The 19,699-nt window shown below is 44.0% G+C and overlaps 1 long non-coding RNA gene across 6 annotated transcripts; it reads right to left on the reverse strand.

Moving 5' to 3' along the window:
* Nucleotides 1,441–13,737, reverse strand: LOC110403161. Of its 6 annotated transcripts, none has more exons than XR_002441539.1 (6): nt 9,235–11,631; nt 7,499–7,636; nt 6,593–6,654; nt 5,358–5,518; nt 3,556–5,205; nt 1,441–2,933 (listed from the first exon to the last, which is right to left on the reverse strand). It is a non-coding gene; the product is annotated as an uncharacterized LOC110403161 (long non-coding RNA). The 6 variants fall into 6 exon arrangements; XR_002441540.1 differs by having other exon boundaries at nt 3,556–4,639; nt 5,106–5,518; XR_002441538.1 differs by lacking the exon at nt 9,235–11,631 and adding an exon at nt 13,595–13,737 and having other exon boundaries at nt 3,556–5,518.

Consider the following 19,699-nt stretch of genomic DNA (forward strand, 5'->3'; position numbering starts at 1 on the left):
CACTAGGTGTCCTCAGTCAGTAACTCGACCTGAGAAGTTGCAGTTTCCCATAGGAGAGGTGCAGTCTTTGAGGTGTGGGAAACAAAGCCCGAGCACCCTACTGCGGTTTGGAAGGCTGCGGGCTTCCTCCTCCTCCACATGCCCGTGAAACAGCCCTGAAAGTCGGTCCTTGCCCCGAGAGCATACCTGTGTCAAAAGCAAAGCCCTCGTCACTGTTTCCATTTTTTGAGACATCTTTAAATGCATGAGAGCCAATGTCCTCCGCATACATTTTGACATACTGTTAAATGCATTGACTACTCATAAGCGCGTGGATCACTGTGTACATCTTAAAAGCCAGAAGAAGGATTTGCTTTGAAGTATTTCATGTTTGGAACGTAAGTAGCTCTGTTCTACCCAAGGAATTGAAATAATCAAGGAACCTCAGAATTCATGAGGATTAGTTTGAAAATCCCCAAACACATGTGTCTACAACCAAAATTTTCACGAACTTGCAAACCTGTGGGATCCATAAAGCCTATCTGGAAACCAGGAGAGTTTCTGGGTTTCTTCTAAGACTTTTGGGACTTTTTTTTTTTTTTTTTTTTTTTGCTGCAAGGTGTGTAGGAAAACCCCAAGCACCGCTTTCCTGCTCTTGTCTTAGGTCTTCCCCTTCACTTTGCTGGAGGTGGGTATCATCTGTCATCTGTCATGAAAAGCTGAGCTCAGAGTTTACTTCTGTCATGAGGCAGCATTCGAGGTGTGTCTCTGCTGCGTGGTGCTCATTTTATCCTTTTCATTGTCTTTTTGGTTGTGTTGACAATAGGGGTTCAAAATTTCTGAAGAAAGCAAAAGATGTTTGTAAAATTTCAGAAGGAAATGTCCAAAAGTCATATTTAGCCTTACTAAATTGAACAAAAATAAACATCCCATTGGTGGCTTTCTGTGTAACTCCATCAGGCTGATGCTAGTGTTTTGTAAATGGTATTTTAAAGCAATCAAAATTTGAACCGAATCTATATGAAAGGAACCATTTCTTCCCAGAAAGAGCAGTGAGGCAGTGGCTCAGGCTTCCCAGGGGGTGGTGGAGTCACCGTCCCTGTAGGTGTTCAAGAGCCGTGTGGATGTGGCACTGAGGGACATGGGCAGTGGGCATGGTGCAGTGGGGCTGACGGTTGGACTAGGTGATCTTAGAGGTCTTTTCCAACCTTAGTGATTCTATGATTCTACAAATAGTGACCTTCTGACAGAACTGGGAACCGCATATCTGTGCACAAGTTTGTTTCTGGTCTACAGCACACTGATCTCAAGAGCTTTAGAATTTTAGTTATCAAATCCTTTTTGACCATTTCAGTACACTTTTTAATGTCTGAACAAGAGGTCTCCATTTTTGCCATTTCAATATATTGAAACCATTGTGCACTTCTAGAAGAAAATTGTTTTTAATGAACAGACTGCTGCTCAAAATATATATTAGCAGAAAACAGTTTATTATGCAAGCTAAAGCCTCATGAGACTTGCAAATTGACTTCAGAGAAGAAAGCTCTCCGCATAGCCACGGGGCAAATAAAGCACAAGCAGAAGAAATACAGGCCCTGACAAAGCGCTGCAACTTTGGCCCGGGGTTGCTGTTTCCGGTTGGGTTGATCGCCTGGTCTCCTGTGCTGAAGGCTGGAGCTGTTGCTCCCTCTACTTGTTTCGAGTCCTTCAGGGCACATCTGTTACCCTGTAGCCTCCTTCAGGCAATCTCTTCACTTTTCCAAGTGTTGAAGTTCTTAATGTTGCTCTGGAGCAACCAGTGGCTCTGGCGCCTTTGCGTTTATCTTGCTTTGCAATATGAAGTTGGCCCTCCCCTGAGCAATCACATCAATTCACTAAAAGAAATCAGACTTTCAAAGGGGGGGCACCAAAGAGAGGAGCTTATCCCTTTCAGCAAGGTGGACCCCCAGCCTAAAAGGCAGGAATCAGCATGACTCATCATAGGTTTTGAGTGGCACATTTACTGATCCGACACTTCTTCCTGTGCATTTCTCATTTCATTCTGCTCTTAGTCATAAAGTTTTATAAGCACTTTTCTTCCTGGCCTTTTTACCCTAGCTCAATGCTGTTAAGCAGCCCTTTGTTCCTTTTAGTCATCCACCCACAGCTTTCCCAGTTTTATTAGAGTGAATGAATGTTCCCACTTCTCTAGGCCATTCAGTACTTATTGATTCACCCAACTTCTAATCAGCCTTTTCTTATTCCCAGTGTGAGCCCGTGAATTAGCTGAAATTCAAATAGAATCCTGTAGATTAGGATGTCTGCAGAAGTAGATCCCTTTTTGTATGGCACAGAAGATAAGCTTTAGGTTTCTAAATTCTCCAGCAATCATTCCAGCATTATTAGCACTTTAGGGAGCGTTCCTGTTATCCAGAAAGGCCTTAATTGTGCCCTTGGGTTATTGCAAGATGGGAGGGGAGCCAACAGCATTAGGGAAAGATAAGTCATTTATCACATTTCTGGATGTTTTCAAAGTCCCCTGCAAGTGTTGCATTGGAGCAGAAAACTCAGCAGCACTTGCTGCTGGGAAGCAGGGCTGCTCCACCACAGCCGACTGTGCTGCTCACAGCCGACTGTGCTGCTAGAGGAGGCTGGTGCACCACCTATTTCTGCACATCAGCTACCTCTGGACATCAACTACTTCCGCACATCGCATCACCTACCACCACATATCATTTACCTCCATGGCGTGTGCTCATTCTTCCTCTGTCCTGGCACAAGCTCTTTGGGAAGACAAGGTAGCATTTGTGACCGCTGTGCTCCCTCAATTGCAGTTTGAGGGGTCTCAGTGCTGAGATTCCTCTATGGCCTTGTGGGCAGTACATTTATGTGTAGCCTCTTCACAGGAATGACTAGCTCTAAGGTCCGGTCTTTGTTTTGTCTCTGTAGAAGAATCCCTGCTAACAAGAAGAAGCCTGCATAGAGGAGCAAGGATTTAATTTCTCCCTGCTCTTTAATTAGTGGCATTGTGTATTTTTTTAATAGTTACTTCACAAGCTAGCCCTTTAGGTGGCTACTATTTCTGACTTGTCCGATTCTGCTCTTCCTCTCTCCCTCCATGCCTCAGTCCACTCATTTCACAAATCACAGAATGGCTGGGGTTGAAAAGGACCTCAAAGTTCATCCAGTTCCAACCCCCTGCCATGGGCAGGGCTGCCGACCACTAAGTCAGGCACCAACTCAGGTTGCCCAGGGCCCCATCCAACCTGGCCTTGAACATCTCCAGGGATGGGGCATCCACAACCTCTCTGGGCAACCTGTGCCACTGCATCACCACTCTCTGAGTGAAAACTTTCCTCCTGACATCTAATCTAAATCTCCCCTCTTTTAGTTTAAAGCCATTCTCCCTTGTCCTGTCACTATCTACCAACATAAAATTTGTTTTCCCTCCTGATTATAATCTCCCTTTAAGTACTGGAAGGCCACAATGGGGTCTCCTCTGAGCCTTCTCCAGGCTCTCTTCTTTTTGTGTCTTCCCCCTCACTGTATTTATCTCCTTGCAGACTTCCCTTACTTATTCATTATCTTGATACCTACCACAGCCTTTGCTTAAACTACTGGAAGGATCAGCCATTGAAGTACTACTGTTGACACTGAACTGTCTTCACTGTCACTCTGCCATGCCGAGGTTGTTGCAAGATGGCCAAGAGAGGTCTCATTGTTGAGTCATTGTTTGGAGAGCTCTGCAAGCATGGGCATGTGAGACTATCTCTGCTTGGTTCTTTTTTTTTTTTTTTTTGGAGACCTTCCCTGCAACAAGTCATGTCCCTTAAGAAAAAAAACAGTGAAAACCAAAGCAACCCTCCAACATACACTTAGCATCTAGATTTGTAACCAGAACAAACTAGACTTATGAACAGCATGATCTGTCTTTCTGTCCAGGTTTTGTGAGCTTCCCTTCAGCTGCTGTGAAGAGCAGATGGGATCCACAGTCAGTCATAGCAATGATAGGGATATTTAGACACAATCTTAATATCCACATAAGGGATCTAATTTCCTATAAAGTTTGGGATTGCTTGCATACAGAATGGACTCTAGAGCAAAAACAGTTCTATCTGCAGATTTAGAAATGCAAATGGGAAGCATGTGCAAGAAGCTGACTGTATTTCTTTTAAGGATACTTCTAATACAGACTTGAACTGAAGCAAGATCAGGTTCTGCAAAGATGAACATGATGCTTCAATAATACAAGACGGTACAAACGTCCATTGGGCTTCTCATAGGAAAAAAGAGCAGAGTGTGGTGGATGTGTATTAGGTAAGTAGAGGAATAGGTTACTGCCCATGAACCGACTTCTTGTTTTCCTTACCTTACCTTCCCTCTGCACACCCCAAAAGTCAAGGAGTCCTGTGCCCTGCTGCCTGCCACAGGTGGGTGGAGGAGGAAGGAAGGAGAGCAGGAGCTTCCACTTTTGTTAGCAGCAGGTTACTGAGCCCTGATGTGAACTCTTACCTTCGAGCAGGGCAGAAAGAGCAAGCACAAGTAGCTCTGGGGCAGAGTGTGAGTAGAGTAGAGGTAGCGGTCACCCTGTGGTGGTGGCAGGGATGGAGCTGAGACGAAAGCTGGGGCATGACCCTGAGCTGCACAGCAAACCCAGAAAAAGTCCATGACAAAATCTTGCCTGGGGAGAGCAGGAGGGAAGAGGGACATGGGAGGGCAGCAGTGTGGAGGGAAAATGGTCAGTTAGAAGCATTTCTGAATTGATTTCTTGAGTTTAAGAGGCAATAGAGAGCAAAATCACAGATATTGACACTTAAAATTTTTAGTTTGAAAGAATTTGAAATAGACTATATTTTCCCCTTGAGGCTTTCTTAACTTGATTTGAAACAGTATTATTTAAAATAACTTCATTAAAGGAATCCTTTTCCAAATGACAAGTTTCTTGGTGAGGAGTCATGGAGGAACAGGACAATTATTTTGAAAATACTTTTTAGGGGAAAAAAAGTCCTGCTTTTATATATACATGTATTACAATGTATACACATAATAAAGTCTGCCAGGAAGAACCTTAAGTAACTTACATGAAATACATAGATTTAAAAATGGTATCTTTCAACACAGAAATCTAATTAATAGTCACAGCTTACTTTTTCTTGTTGTATGAAGCAATCCTCTCTAGGGCTGTTATGCCAGTTGTGAGCTTGAGCTGAGACTTCAAGTATTTGTAGACAAATCACTGCTAGGGTGCTGAAAGAAATGACCTATTGTTTCTCACAACAAAAGGATGACTTTGTAAAGAATGTCTGTCCCAACACCAAAAAGTAGAACCTGATATACGCCAATTTGCATGGTAATGATGATATATTATTGATATAAACAGAAGTATTTCATCCACTTACAGCGCAGACCTCTCCCATAATATCTTCTTGTGCAAGTGCATTGAAATCTCTGTTGACATTGAGCGTGTCCGGCTGTGTCACCATGTTTCCAAACAAGCCACTCCTTCTCCCCATTGTTTCCTAAACCTCTCTTCAGAGAAATTATTTACTTCAGCCCTAAACTAAAAAAGTACATATATAAAATGTGAGCCCAAGAAATCAGTAGCATGGCACTTTTCAGCTACCAAAGGAAATAAATACTTTTGTGGAGTGTAATTGTAAGGGGATTATTACACCATATTCTACTAATTTTTTTTCAGCTTCTAGCTGAAATTTCTCCAGGAGAGGAGACTATTCACAGTAAGCAGATCCATCGACTGATGAGTGTCCCAACCTAATGTCAAGACTGAATTGCCATTGAAAGACTTTTATTGCCACATCTGTTTTTCTGCCCTAAACATTAATACTTTTGGAAGGCAACTTGTCTGTTGACACACTGTCTTCCTGCTTCCCAGACAAAGTACTCATCCACACTTAAAATACTTGGGATTTTTCAGGGGAGAGGAGACTTATTTTTTATTAGTGTTTGATTATCAGTGGTAACGAATTGTATAAAGGCATGAGATAAAGGGAGCCGTTCATATAAGCACAGATTTATTATCAGCACAGTAATGCCTTAAAAATTTATGAAGGTCAATGCTAAGGGTAAGTGATCATTCTGCATCTCTACAGATAGGAGCAGATAAAGCAGTATTTATAGATAAATAAGACTTCCAATTCCTCTCTGTTGAGAGGTTTAATCATTTCTATGGTGAACATAAAGCTGTTTGAAAAAAAACAATAGGTCCAGAAATGCTTCAGGGTAGAGCTTGTCAGTTGCTGCCACTGAATATTCAGATGTTCACTGGGGATTTAGTTCAGGGCACTTCATGTTCTTTTCTCTTTTAGTAGCACAGTTCTATGTTAAAGAACATCTGCAGTGAGAAAATACTGTATGGCCTGAATAAGTAAGAAATATATCACAAGAGTATAACCATTCTAAGGAGCTCAGCTCAGCAGAAAACAATAAAGGCGTCACACTCTTGAATTTCTGTACAGTAAGAAGGAACCATATTGCAGAAAATTGGTGTTAAAGTGTCCAGAAAAGTCTGAAATTGCACAAAATAGAAAATGTAGATGCTGAAGTTGAAGTAATTTTTCATCCAAAATTATTTTGGACAGAAAACTCAAGCTTTTGTGTCTTTTATATTACTCACCAACATGACAGAGAATTTTCTGTGGAACTATGCACGTACACTTGTTGTCTCCTATATCTAGTCTGTGAAGAAGTCAAACAATGACAAAATCCAAGTGAGTAATGCAAGCATTTATTTACCCTGCTGCAAAGTGATTGAGTTGCCATGTGTAGTAACTTAAGAAATAGAACCAGTGTGAACTTCCTTCCCAGTCAAGGAACTGGTCTACACACTTGTTCAGTAAAATGCCAGGTTACAGAGCAAGATCAGTGAGACCAAGGGTGATGCTAAAACGTATGGCTGATGAGACTGTAGGGGTGTCATCTACCCCACAAGTGAGTGGATTGGAAACTTGGCCTCTGCTGAAACTTAGCATGAGTCTTAATGTGAAACCATTTGGTCATTTTGGAAGTTGAGATACTCCCTGTCTCAGAAAGGACTCTCTCACATGTTACACTCCCTCCCAATTTTGAGTACTTCAGTCTCTGATTCTGCCTTTATTTGAATGTACTGTTAACGTTACCAGTTAAACTGTAAAAAGATGTCAAAAACTGCATTCAAAGCAGAAAAGGCTGCAGTGGTTTAAAAGCAAACAGACTGACTTGGTGGCAGAGATATCACATCTTTGCACTTTGGCTGTTTCTGTGCCAAATGTCTACTCCTTGCAGGCCTTGAGCTGTCCTGGCAGCTCAGTGCTGGTCATGTTGAGGTGCTGGCACATCGTCTGCCATGCAGCCTCACTGGTGGCTGGCCATGCAGTGCAAGGGTTATGAACAGTTCAGCAGATAGCAGCTTCCTAAATTGCTGCTATTAAACCTGGCGTTGCATGCTTGACCCATGCTCTTAAAAGCTTTTCTGGAACCGCTCTCGTTTGCCAAGCAAGCAGCAAGAGCTTTGCAATTTATAAGTTTGTTTTAGTGAACTGACCTTATCTGTAGATCCAAATGGATTTTAAGGGTGACAAATGCTGTACTCTGCTCGCACTTGCCAGAACTGATGAAGATTTCAGGCTGAACAGTGTGTTGGATTTGTCCATTCTTCATGCTCCCATCAGCTTCGGTGATGCTGTGGGAGGGAGGCAAACCATCATGTCCTACATCATAGTGTGACATTTTTGGTTGTCTGGAGTATTCACTGCACTCCAATCTCTCATTCAATCTGTTGTTATCACAAAAAGTTATGTTTCAGGAGGCCTACATTTATTTTGGCACACGTGGCATTTTTCTTTTCTCTATCTTACTATTAAATCCCTGACTGAGAGCACATTACTGCTTCATGACACACAGATATCTTCCTTTGGTTTTCGGTAATTAAATTGCAGGTGCCTGTGAGAGGAATCCTTCTGTCTATTCAAAGAAATAAGAGGCATCTTGTAAAACTTGTTGCATACTTTTGTTTTTTCACCCTCAACCAGAATTAATTCTGCAATAACATTTGGTGACAGACATCTGCGAGGCTCATAGAGTCTTATTTTTCACCTTCATAACCAGTGTTTCAGAGATGCCGAAACACCTTACAACACAAGAAAAGCACTGTATAGCAACTCCAGTGTGTGCTAAGAGGAGCTGGAGAGCTGTGGTCTTGTAACCAGGCTCAGGGGAGCAGCTGTCATGGTCAGGTGTGCATCAGGGGGGGACCTGGGAGTCTCTAAGTCTTAGGCCCAGGTGGGAGACACTGTTTCTTTGGGATTTCTTCCCAAGCATGGTGGTGGAAGAGGGGAGGTGTTAAACCATGAACAAGACAAGGTATTTGTCAGTCTGCAATTTTCTGTGTATTGTCCTGAGAGCTGAGAGGAGAGGTCCTTTGTGACCTATCCTCTATGTGGTAGACATCTGATTGTGTAGAGCTGATACTGCGATGAAAAGACAGCGTTCAGGCACTTTTCTTACCCCACAGGCCTCAGATGACCCCACAATCTTCCGCAAAGGCAGCACAGGGTCACATCTTTGTACTGTCTAAGCCCTGTGGCCTGTGTCCAGTTTGTCCACATGAATGGAGGAAATGTTCCTGCTCCATAGAATAATTAAGGTTGGAAAAGACCTCTAAGACCATCTAGTCCAACCACCAGCCCGCACCCACCACACCCACTGACCATGTCCCTCAGTGCCACATTCACACAATCTTGAACACCTCCAGGGACGGTGACTCCACCACCTCCTGAGGCAGCCTGTGCCACTGCCTCACCACTCTTTCTGAGAAGAAGCGTTTCCTAATATCCAACCTGAAACTGCCCTGGCACAACTTAAACCCATCACCTGTCATCCTATCGCTAGTTACCATCGTCCAAAGCAGTGTTGGGCTTTTCCCACCAACGTCCCTGCAGCATGACTGAAGTCTACAGTGGCTGTGAGTGAGAGATTTGGCTGCTCCATGAGCCTGCACTGTTGTGCTTGTAGCCACGCTCAGGTTGCAGTGCGGTGCAAGGCCCCCAGGCATTTTCTACATGCATCACAAATGCTATTAAATACAGGGGGGTGTAGGACAAAATAGGCTTGCCTGGTGCTGTTTTGTCAAAATGTATCCAGGACAAATGCAAACTAATTAGAAATCTAGACAACTCCCATGTAAAATGCTGCGGTGTGTCATGCGTGTGCCAGCACACAGAGCCATTACTCAGTTGTTGTTCAGGCAAAATTCCCACTGAGTAAGGTCAGAGTAATCACCTCAGGACTTGGCCCTCCTGCCTTCCCCTCCAGCTGCCACAGTGCTCTCTGTGTGACGAGGACAATGTCCTTTCTGATCTCCATGGGGTGCGTGTCCTGTGCCCAGTGCTGCGCTGAGTCAAGTTCAGGCTTGGCACAGCACCTGAATATCAACCTGTGCTCTCCATGAGGGAACGAATCCTCCTGGGCCAACCACACACTGTCCCCTCAGAGGTCCCTCTATCCCCACGCAGTGTTACCAAAACTGCCACAGCTGTCTAATAGAGGCCGTGTGCCTTTATTATCACTCCATCTTCCTCTGGCCATGCCCTCCACCCACTCTCCCTGGATCTATCCCCATGGGGCACGGGCCCACCTGACCTTCAGGTGCTTGTTTCCAACACAGCTGCCTCAGCCCGCAGCTCCCACCACAGCTTCCTGGAGGCAGGTCCACGTCTTTGGGCAGGCCTAGGGACCGTGTGCTCACTCAGGGCCAGTCAGGGTAGAGCCATGGTATTTCTGAGTGCTTTTCTTGGCACGGGGTGATTGCTTTCTCCTGCCCACAGCTCTTCACTCTAGCTCAAGACACTCATTTGCCTCTAATCTGCAGAGATGTGCCAAACCTTTTGTGAACCTCTCCCCAAGTCAGTGCTGCTCCTCAAAGAACAATTCCAGGGCCTGCCCTGAACCCTGTAGGGCTCCCCGGGGGTCCACAGATTTGGTCTGGATACATTATTGTGGGTCAGCTTTCAGGAGCCGGACTAAAATTTTTAATACACAGATGGAAGGAGAAGTTGGGCTGAGGAGAAGGTGAGTGGAGGAGAAAATGGGTAAAGGAGAAAATGGGTGCTTTTTCTGAGGGATACAGCTCTGGTACGACTGTCCCATCCGTATCCTGGGAAGTCCTTTGTACCAGTGCCATGAACACCACCAGTCTTGGGGTGAGGTTCCTTCCATGTCACACTGAATTTTCACTCCTCTGTTTTGGGTGATCTCTACATCCTCTCCCCATCTCTTTTGTTTCACTGCAGGGAGGAATTGTATACATAACTTAAACACCAGGGTCTGTTACTATACTCTGGTGCCCCCTGCTCACTCAGTCCATACCCGTGTCTCCCTCCGGGGCCTTGCATGCCCGCCCCACACCAGCTCCCCTCTGCTTTCCTTACTCTCTGCGCTCCACCCAGCTTTATCTCACAGACAGAAGAGATATGACACAAAGTTGTGTTCAGACCTTACTTCACTCAGCTGATGATCTCTCTCCAATTAACTTAAATGCAAGCTAGCACAGCAAGAAGAAAAGGAAGTTTTAGGAGGGCTTGAGAGAAAATGTTGTGCTGTGTGGCAACAGCAAAGGAATTTACAGCAGAAGTAGTCTGTAAAATGGACTACTAGGCCAGTTAGCAGGAATTTCATGATAAAAACCTACAGTGTGTAAATTTGGGCCTTGATACTTCTGTTGTTTGTGTGCAATAGGAATCTGATTGATGATGGTGAGAGGTGAGGTCTGGCAGCTTCACCTTGTGTGTTTGATATCCCCTTCTGCATTCAGCTCTGGTGCTGCTCTTCTCTGTACACCTCAGTTCCTGAAATCTTTAATGATGGCAGAACTGCATTACAATGCTGTGAACCCAAGGGGGTACATGACAAGTCTACATCACTTTCTGGCTCCTTTTTGATGAAGAGATACTGTTTAGATAAGAGTGTGGCATGTACGGGGATGGTAATGTCTTGTCCACAAGGGCTTATTCACAGATCAGACAGTCGCTACTTTGATTTCACTTTCATAAGCTTGATGTTGGTTTTCTCTTTGCATGCCCCTGGCTTGATGGAGATGTAATTTTTGACATGACACAACAGCAATGCTTGGAAAAGAAACATCTCCTTTTATGCTTATGTGAGTTTTATGTATGGCTGCTGGGAAGGAAAAGATCTGTCCTTTAGAAGAGCGTTATTAAGGGAAACCAGTCATTAACAAATATATATGGAAAGGGTGGGGTTCATCATTACTCCACCCATTTCAGCATCGCATATCTGTCTCAGGAGTGCATCATGGTGATATCAGCATTTTATTAATATAAAACTCAGTATTACGCACCCAAGATTACGCCACAGGTAGATAATTCAGTGGGTCTCTGACACTGCAGCCTATCTGACTAAAGTGGCAGTGGCTGAGGTAGTGGAGCTATCAATGGCAGCAAATTACACTGTAGGTGTCAAGGAGCATTTGCTGTTATGATATAAACTTAAAGAGATATCCAAGGATTAAAACCTGTGAGACTGCGATCTGATTAGCTGAGGTTTATCCTGGGATTGGCTGGGATGTAGTGACTTAGAGATGTGGAGATGAAAACACCCAGTCGCCAGTTCTCTGTAGGAAAGTGAGAAATTAATTGTTTTTGGTATGCACTACATGAATTTTCTGCATGCTTTTTGAATGTGTTGTGTCCAGTCTAAGAAGTAAACCACTGTGGGAAGATATATTAAATTAAATCCCTTTCTAGGCAACCATGAGTTTTTCTCCTCTCTTTGAGGAAAAGTATCTTTAGGTGATTCCTGCTCTTATTACAGGGCTTACCACAAAACTTAATCAGGGGAAATAATGTTTTGAGGTGGGTTTTTTTGTGATAGAGCTGATGAAAGAATAGTACTTCTGTTCTGAAGACCAATGTTGCCATTATATCCAGTGTGGGAACAAGAAGTCTACATTTATTGCAAAATGAAACACAGTTATTCCTCATGAAAATTCTCCAGAAATCTTCTATTTTGATAGTATGGCTATCCCATACTCTACCATTATACAGGTTAAAATATTTCAGTAGTGAGAACATAGCAAACATAAATAAATAAATCACTATATCAGAACAAAACGTTATCTCATTCCATTTTGTACATCTGAAAACTTCTCTGGTCTTTTTTTCTCTTGAGAATGCTTACATCAAACAGTTTCTGCAAAACTTCTTGATTCTGCTGAAATGAGAGTTCTTCATTTTCTCTCAATAGAAAACTCTTCCCCTCTTCCAGGTATTTTGATCAGTTTTTTTTTTAACATGAGTGTCCAGTTTTTCAGATCCTACAAGGCACAGGGTGGCCCCAGGTGAAATTTAAGGGACTCGGCACTCTTCAGAATGAGTCCCACAATATTTACCCAGTGATTATACCAGTAGCTGTAATTACCTTGGCCTTTATCACTTTCTCATAGCCACGTTGCTGATAAGCTGTCCTGCTGGGGACTGGTCATGCACATTTGATGACAAATCAGCGTGTTTGTGTCTGCGTGTCTACGTGTGCATACACACCAGCGCTGCCCACTGGCACCACTCTCGCGTTGTGTTGGAGCAAAACAGGGACTCAGCTGTTGGTGCTGAGGCTGTTGGTGCTGCTCTTGTTATTGTGCATTTTTGATGCATTTCCACCATGAATCAGAACTCCTCTCCCTCCTTAGGTCTCCTCCCTCCCCATACTTAGTGAAACTGGTAGTGGAGCAAGGTCCCTTCATGCTGTCCCTTGTATCACAAAGCTTACAATCCAAGCTGTCCTCGTTCTGCAAAACTTTGCAGTGAATCACCTTCTCCATGTGCCATTACTTTCTGTCCTCATGATAGCTGTCTTTTTTTTTTGTTTCTTTTTGTCTCTCTTTCTTTCTCTCTTTTTTTTCCTTTCCTCTGAGCCCAGGCTGTGTACATGTGGAGGAGCACAGTTGTTTGACTCAGTTGGTGGGCTTGTAGCAAGCTTATCTGATAGGGCTGCACTTGCAGGGAGGAAGGCTTCTAACACCTGCCAGCTAGTTACTGCTCAGTGGTTGCAGCACATCCCTGCCCTCTGCATCCATAGGGAAAAGTGGATAATGTGGAGGGTGTGTTCAACCAAGATGTGAACAAACAAGAGAAGTCAAGATGTCTTTTAAGGAAAAGATAAGGGAAAAAAATATGTGTTTCTAAATGATGGGGAGAAAGAGGTGTAAGGGATAGAAATAATTAGGTGTAGCTTAAGGAGTGAAAAATGCCCCAGATGTAGATTCTTTCCCTTGTGTCAATATATAACTGTATGCAATTTTATGAAGCGGTTATCTTGGGATCAGTAGTTGCATTTCAGGTAGTGCCTTTGACCTATGTACATGGGGAGCATATTACTCGATGCCTAAATAAATCATGCTGTTCCCAAGTGAACTGTACAGGAAATGTGCAGGTTATTAACTAGCTCATTTTTCAGCTTGGAAAACATTTCAGAGAAAGCTGAGCAAGAACTTCCTACTGTAATCATCAAGCAGTGGTTTTCTCCCTTACAGACTACATTTTCTAGTCCTCTCACTTCTGACTTCTCTTTCTGTCTGCACTGCACCTCTGACCATGCTTCCTTGTGCCTTTGAGATGCTACTCACCTCTTCTATGGCCAGGAAATTCACTATTCTCCTTCAAATTCAGCCTGGTCTAGTGGTTGGCGACCCTGCACTTGGCAGGGGGGTTGAGACTTGATGATCTTTGAGGTCCTTTTCAACCCAAGCCATTCTATGATTCTATGATTCTATGAAATCATCAATGGAGAGGAAGAAAAAAAGTATGCAGGAGGACAGGAGGAGATGGGCTTAGATAGGCTTTACAATTTTTGTAGTGGATTTGTAGGCAGTTTTTTATGGACAAAACTTTTTTTAATTCATTCAAAATGGATATTCATATCAACATGCATTTCGCTAAAATGAAATTCTCATTGCCGTTTTCATTTCTAATTAGTGTTTTTAATCTATACTACTTTGTGTGTTGGCAAAGAGAAACATTCCTCTCATTTTTTATTTATTTTCCTTTCACTCTTTCAGTTTCCAGCATCCAATCAGCCAGTTCATTTACTTGAGGTTTTTCTAAATAAAAATATTTGGTGTATATATGAAAGCATGCTATTCAAATGAATAAAAATAAGGAATATTGAGGGTTGTTTTTTTTTTTTTCCTGAAGTCCTCAGGAACCTGCCTACCCTGTCTGTACTTCCTTACCACCTGTATCCCATACAATGCCCCAGATCTGTGATACAAGCACAGCTGTCAACCTGCATGGAGCGGGGAAGCAGAGGTCCCAGAGCATCCTTGGAGAGCAGGGAGTGAAAATGGAGTTGGAGGAGCATCAAAAGTGGGATGGGGAATAGAGATTGGACTTCAGAGGGGTCCATGCTGAGTCTGGTAAATTGTCAGCTCCTCAGGTTGGACGTTTCCCTCTTCCGTGGTAGAGTCAACCCAGCGAAGGAGGTGATTCAGTTGTTGCTCTGTGTGGTAGGGCTTGTGCATGTGCAAAGCATTCACCTTGGTGGAAAGCAGCAGCTGTGGTTGCTGTGGTTGTGGTAGAAGGAGAAGCTCACCAGCTTGGGAGAGGAACAGCAGGAGAGGAAGGGATTCCACACTAGTGTGAGCACAGGCAATGTGTTGCATAACGATGGTTGTGTCATTCTGCCAGAGAGGATGTGACCCAGAGAGGATGATAAAATATGAAAGAAAATATTAACTTGGAGGAGCCTGCACTCCCTGGCATGACAGGAGCCTGTGGTTGTGCTAGGGAGAACTTGCTGCCGCTGCCTCATTCTGGGATAGCAGTTCAGGTAACATGCAGATTTATAAGCTCAGGATTTGTGGAGGATGCCCTATTCCTGAAGACATTCACGGTCAGTCTGGATGGGGCTCTGAGCAACTTGTTCTAGCTGCAGGTGTCCCTGTTCATGGCAGGGGAGTTAGACTAGATGGCCTTTAAATATCCCTTCCAACTCAAGCAATTCTATGATTCTTTGATTTCACTTCTGATTTCTCCTAGAAGAGCCATCCTGGCTCATTTTTTCTTCTTCTTGGCACCCTAGAAAGGAAAAGTAGCCAGCTGAGTTTTAAGGTGTCTAAGACCAGTCCCGATGCAACAAGATAAAGTAATAAATTGCAAACCCCACCTGGGAGCACAGAAAGTTGCTGGTGCTGTGCCAAGGGGAGCAAGCTACTGCCAGTATCCGAGGTGCAGCTGCTGCACCAGCGGCCAAGGAACATCAGCCTTTTTAGCCCATGGAATGGGCAAAACCTCTAGGCTCCTGCCTCAGCAGCAAATGGTACTGAGCCAACTGCTGTCAATGCAGGTAGGAATCCCAGCCTGTCTCCCAAGGAAACTGGAGTTGCATCACAGCACAAGTAGGAAGTCTCTCTGGAGCAAGGAAGAAATGAGAGACGTCATGGGATAGGAGACGCGTATATGAGGGAAGAGGCTGTGGGAGGAAAAATGGTGAGAGACAAGTTCCTCCACCAGTCGGGAGCAGACCTCCCACTCAAAATTTTTCAATTTTTTATCTGCTCATTGTTTGCCATCTTTGATTTCATGTGAATTCCTGCTCTCTGTTCACCGCTCTGTCCTCTCCCATCCAGCAAGTCTCTGTGCCGCCATGAACAGCTGCTGGAAATATTGGAACTGTCCTTCAAAATGAGACAGCTGGGCTTGATTTGTTCTGGAGAATTTAGGATCAACATACACTCACCTGTCTGGATGTGGGGTGGCCGATGAAACTGCGAACAAACTGTGTCATCACCTTTGAGATGTGCACAAACACCCATGAGGTTGCACACACAAATTACTCAGTTGTTAAAAGGGGAAAACAAGGAAATATGATAGGAGGATCTGTGACAGACCCCTATGGTATGGGAGAGAATGGATGGGGGTCTTCTTTTAAGGCAGTTGTCATGCATGCCTGAGGGATCAGGCCTTTCTATAAACAGACCTCTGGCTCCTCCAAAGCCAGGTCCTGTTGGAGAAGCAGTTGGGCTGCCAACGGGCCACAGACAGCTCACCTCAGAACTGGAAGGCAGCAAATCATGGACTGGCTATTTCAGTATGTGACCTGGCCAATGGAAACTGAGTCGATAATCTGAAGGTGGCAGTTAATTGAGTGATCACACAGTAACACAGGTCACTGTGATAAGAATCGTGGATTTCAAGAAAGGCATGAAGACGGATGGTTATTTTCTGGGTCAAGTCTAAAGAGTAAAGGATGACTTGCAACAAGATGTGGTAACCAAAACACGCTGGTATACTTTCCTGATGTAGCAGCCAGCTGAAAAGCTTTGTCTGAAATACCCTGCAGAGGAGCTCAGTGCAGACAGGCTTGCTTCCACTTCAGGTTGTTGTGCAAACTCAAACATGGGGAATAAGTCCTCAGCAGCTGTGAAACAGAAGGGTTTGCTTGTGAACAAAGCACAAAGGACATCCAGTTGCAGCTGCAATGCAAACGTGGCCTTCAGCAAGAATGGCCAAGGACTAAACAGGTTTGTGCTCCTGCATTGGCTCTCCTGGTTTGTTTGTGTTTTGGGACTGCAGCATGCTGTATCTCAGGTGGTTCACATCCACAGGAATGTGAAGAGCATTCAAATAAAGATTAGGATGACTGATACAGTGCTGTTTGTTTTCTAACCCTGTTACAAAAAATAGTCTGCTTTGTAGAGCAGGCTGCATTGTAAATAAAAGTCATCTGATGTTTGAGTCTGTTTGGAAACATGCAGTGTAGCCAAGTCTTCACAGTGCCCCTGAGCAGTGCTGGCATATTGGCCTTTGTGCAGGCTGGGGGCATGGGGGGGTACTCATTTTTGCTATAATAATATTAAAGATAATAATGAAAAATTAGATACTTGAAAGAACTCACAAGTTTTTGGCAAAGCCCTCTGATTCAGCTGCCCTTTTGCTGTTTTGTGGCCCTTTTGCATCCTCTGTGCATTCTGTTAGCTAATGCTAGTGGTTCCTTTTACTGTTACAAAACTAGACCATGAAGAGAGAAATATGCAACATGTCCAGCTTTTCTTGTTCAGGGAGTAATTTTTTCCATGACGTCTAATCTTTTTCTTCTGCTGAACTGTCAGTAAAGCCAGACCACTTAGGCTTGGCACCCAGCCCACATCCACCTACATATTTTTCTTACCAGCAAACAAACTAATTAAATGCCTTTATCATATGAGACATTCCTTTCTCTCAGGTAGTTACTGATTAAAAAATAAATAGAACTTCTCGCTATTTTGAGAAAACAAGAGATGACTCAGTGTGTTCACAGCTTGGTTTATTATTAAATAAGAAGCCAGGATCAAAAAAAAAATGAGAAGGCTGGAAAAAATGTTACTGCCATCATGTTATGTTTGTGGCCAATGAAAAGAGTTTGTTCTCACTCCAGTGAGCATTTCCAATATCTATTAAAATTCATGAGCATTGTATTTGCACATGAAGGTGGATGGGGGTACATAAATGAGGCAGCGGTACTTCTCATGTGAAGGATTACTGAAATAAAATGTTAATTTACTAGCTGTAGTCAGTATTGCTTCACTGTAGGTATGAGCTTCAATATCTTTTCCAACAATGCTAACTAGAAGCAGAAAGACAGTCAACTGGAGCTGAAGAAGATTATCTACATCTAAGCAGAGGAACATGCAACAGTAATGTTACTAACTGAAGATGTGTCTGCTTTTTAACTTCAAAAATCGTAGAGCCATAAAATGAATGAACTGGAAATGGAAAAATCCAAAGAGATCATCCAGGTCAACCTCTACTGTGGCAGATGTGGTGGGGTGCTGCATGGAACTGCATGAACTGATGCTTGGATGGCTCCACATGCCAGACCTGAGGAGCAAAGGTGCTGCTGGACAGTCTGGCTGTGGGCTTTGCTGGTGTGGACCCTGGGTCAAGCCCCATGGACATCTTGGGGTTGAGCAAAAAGGTCTCTTTTGGCACTGCTCTCTGAGTGCTAACCACAACACCTTGATCAACCCAAGGCACCAGCCAGGCTTTGAGGGCTGAACAGATCAGTAAGCTCCTGTCAGGGCAGCATCAACAGCTCTAGGCTTAAGAGAAAACAACAGTAAAGAGATCTTCGGTCCCTGCTGTCTCTTTCTCTAAAATTAAGCCCAATTCTAGGCTTGCCCATGTTTGCCTGGAGAGCACTTTGTGCCCCAAGACAAACCAGGAGACGCTTGCTGGTATTACCAGCAGTCCTCCCTCCACTTTGGGAGGTGTTGCAAAATGTGTAAATCAGCATAGCTCTTCAGCCCATGGTTTTCTTAATCAGGGCTTCAACTCCAGCCTTTGAAGCAGGCTGTACTCACAACAGACCTATTAAGTTATTTGCTTCTGCTATTGTATAACCAGGAGATCCACACATGCCCCACAGTTACATAGAAGCCATCCATGCTTTCTAACATCAGTATTTATGCAAATCTGTGGGATATATCATTTGGCTTAGAGTTTTGACCAAAGTGCCAACCCTATATTTAAAAACTACCGTGCCATGGAATAGTATCTCAGCAAATTCTCCCTGTCCCAGAGAAAAAAAAAAAAAAAACTGGAGCTATTGGCTTCCAGTCACACCATCTCTAATTCTAGCCTCCAAGCTTTGAATGATTCAGCAGCAGCAGACTAGGATCTTCCATGCATTATTTTGATCCCTAATCCTGCCCAGTCCTCCTCCTTTGATATGTAATAGGAGGCTGCTGGCAATTGTGGTGAGTGGCTGCTGTTTGCCCAAGGGTGGTGAGCAGACACCAAATGCCAGAGCTGAAGTGTGTTACCACTTAGGCAGACTCTTTGGCATGGCCTGAAAAAAGTAGATCTGCTGCTGCAGCTGGAAAGGCCCCAGGGATAGAGCTGATGGTGAGTTTGGCCAGACAGTGCTCACTGAGATAGTGAGGAGGGCTAAATAACCCCAACAGTATGACATCGGCTCCCAACCTAGCTTCCCACTTTGCCAATTATAGCAGGAAAACAGGCTCTCCCAACCCGAGCATTAAGTGTATGCCCATAGACGCATATATAGGAGTCCCTGCCTCATCCCAAAATAGTGCAGAAGTCATTTTCTCTTTTTAATATCAGCTCTCTTGCTCCTTATCTAAGCTCTGCGAATCACTTAGGCTTCTCAGACCCTGATGTTCCTATGCCTAGCCTTCATCTTAGCACAATACCTCCTGGAGCATGTCTTTATGAAAAACAATTAAACCCTTGAGGACACTGCACAGGAACTCATCCCAGGAAACTCCCCAGCTCCTCTTGCACAAAGCCCTGGCCCTGCCTTGAGCTTTCTGGGGAGTTTCCACTCCCTCTGGGCTTTGATTAGCACTGGTGCCACGTGGGTGGGTTTTTGGTGGGTCATGTGTCTGATGGACTGCATGGAAAGGGAAAGGTCTGAAGAGCTGCATGGGCCGATACGTTGTGTATGTCTGCAAGGCTAAACAAGCAAAAGCGAGGGTGGTGTCCTGAGGGAAGACACTGGTCTTTGATTTGTTCAGGTGTGCTTTGAAAAAAACATGGCAGAAGTCACGATGGTTAGGGTTTGGCTTCACATGGGCTGAAGACCTCTTCAGCTTTGTGTGCTGTGTCCTGATGGATGTAAAAGTAGGATGTCTTTCTTAGGTTTGATAGTCCTCATTCATTTTGAACCATCTCAGAGTCTGTAAAGAAGGATATTGAGATTACAGATGGGGCTATGGCTCAAGATGGCTCGT

Source organism: Numida meleagris, chromosome 1, assembly GCF_002078875.1.
Source record: "Numida meleagris isolate 19003 breed g44 Domestic line chromosome 1, NumMel1.0, whole genome shotgun sequence".
NCBI lineage: Eukaryota > Metazoa > Chordata > Aves > Galliformes > Numididae > Numida > Numida meleagris.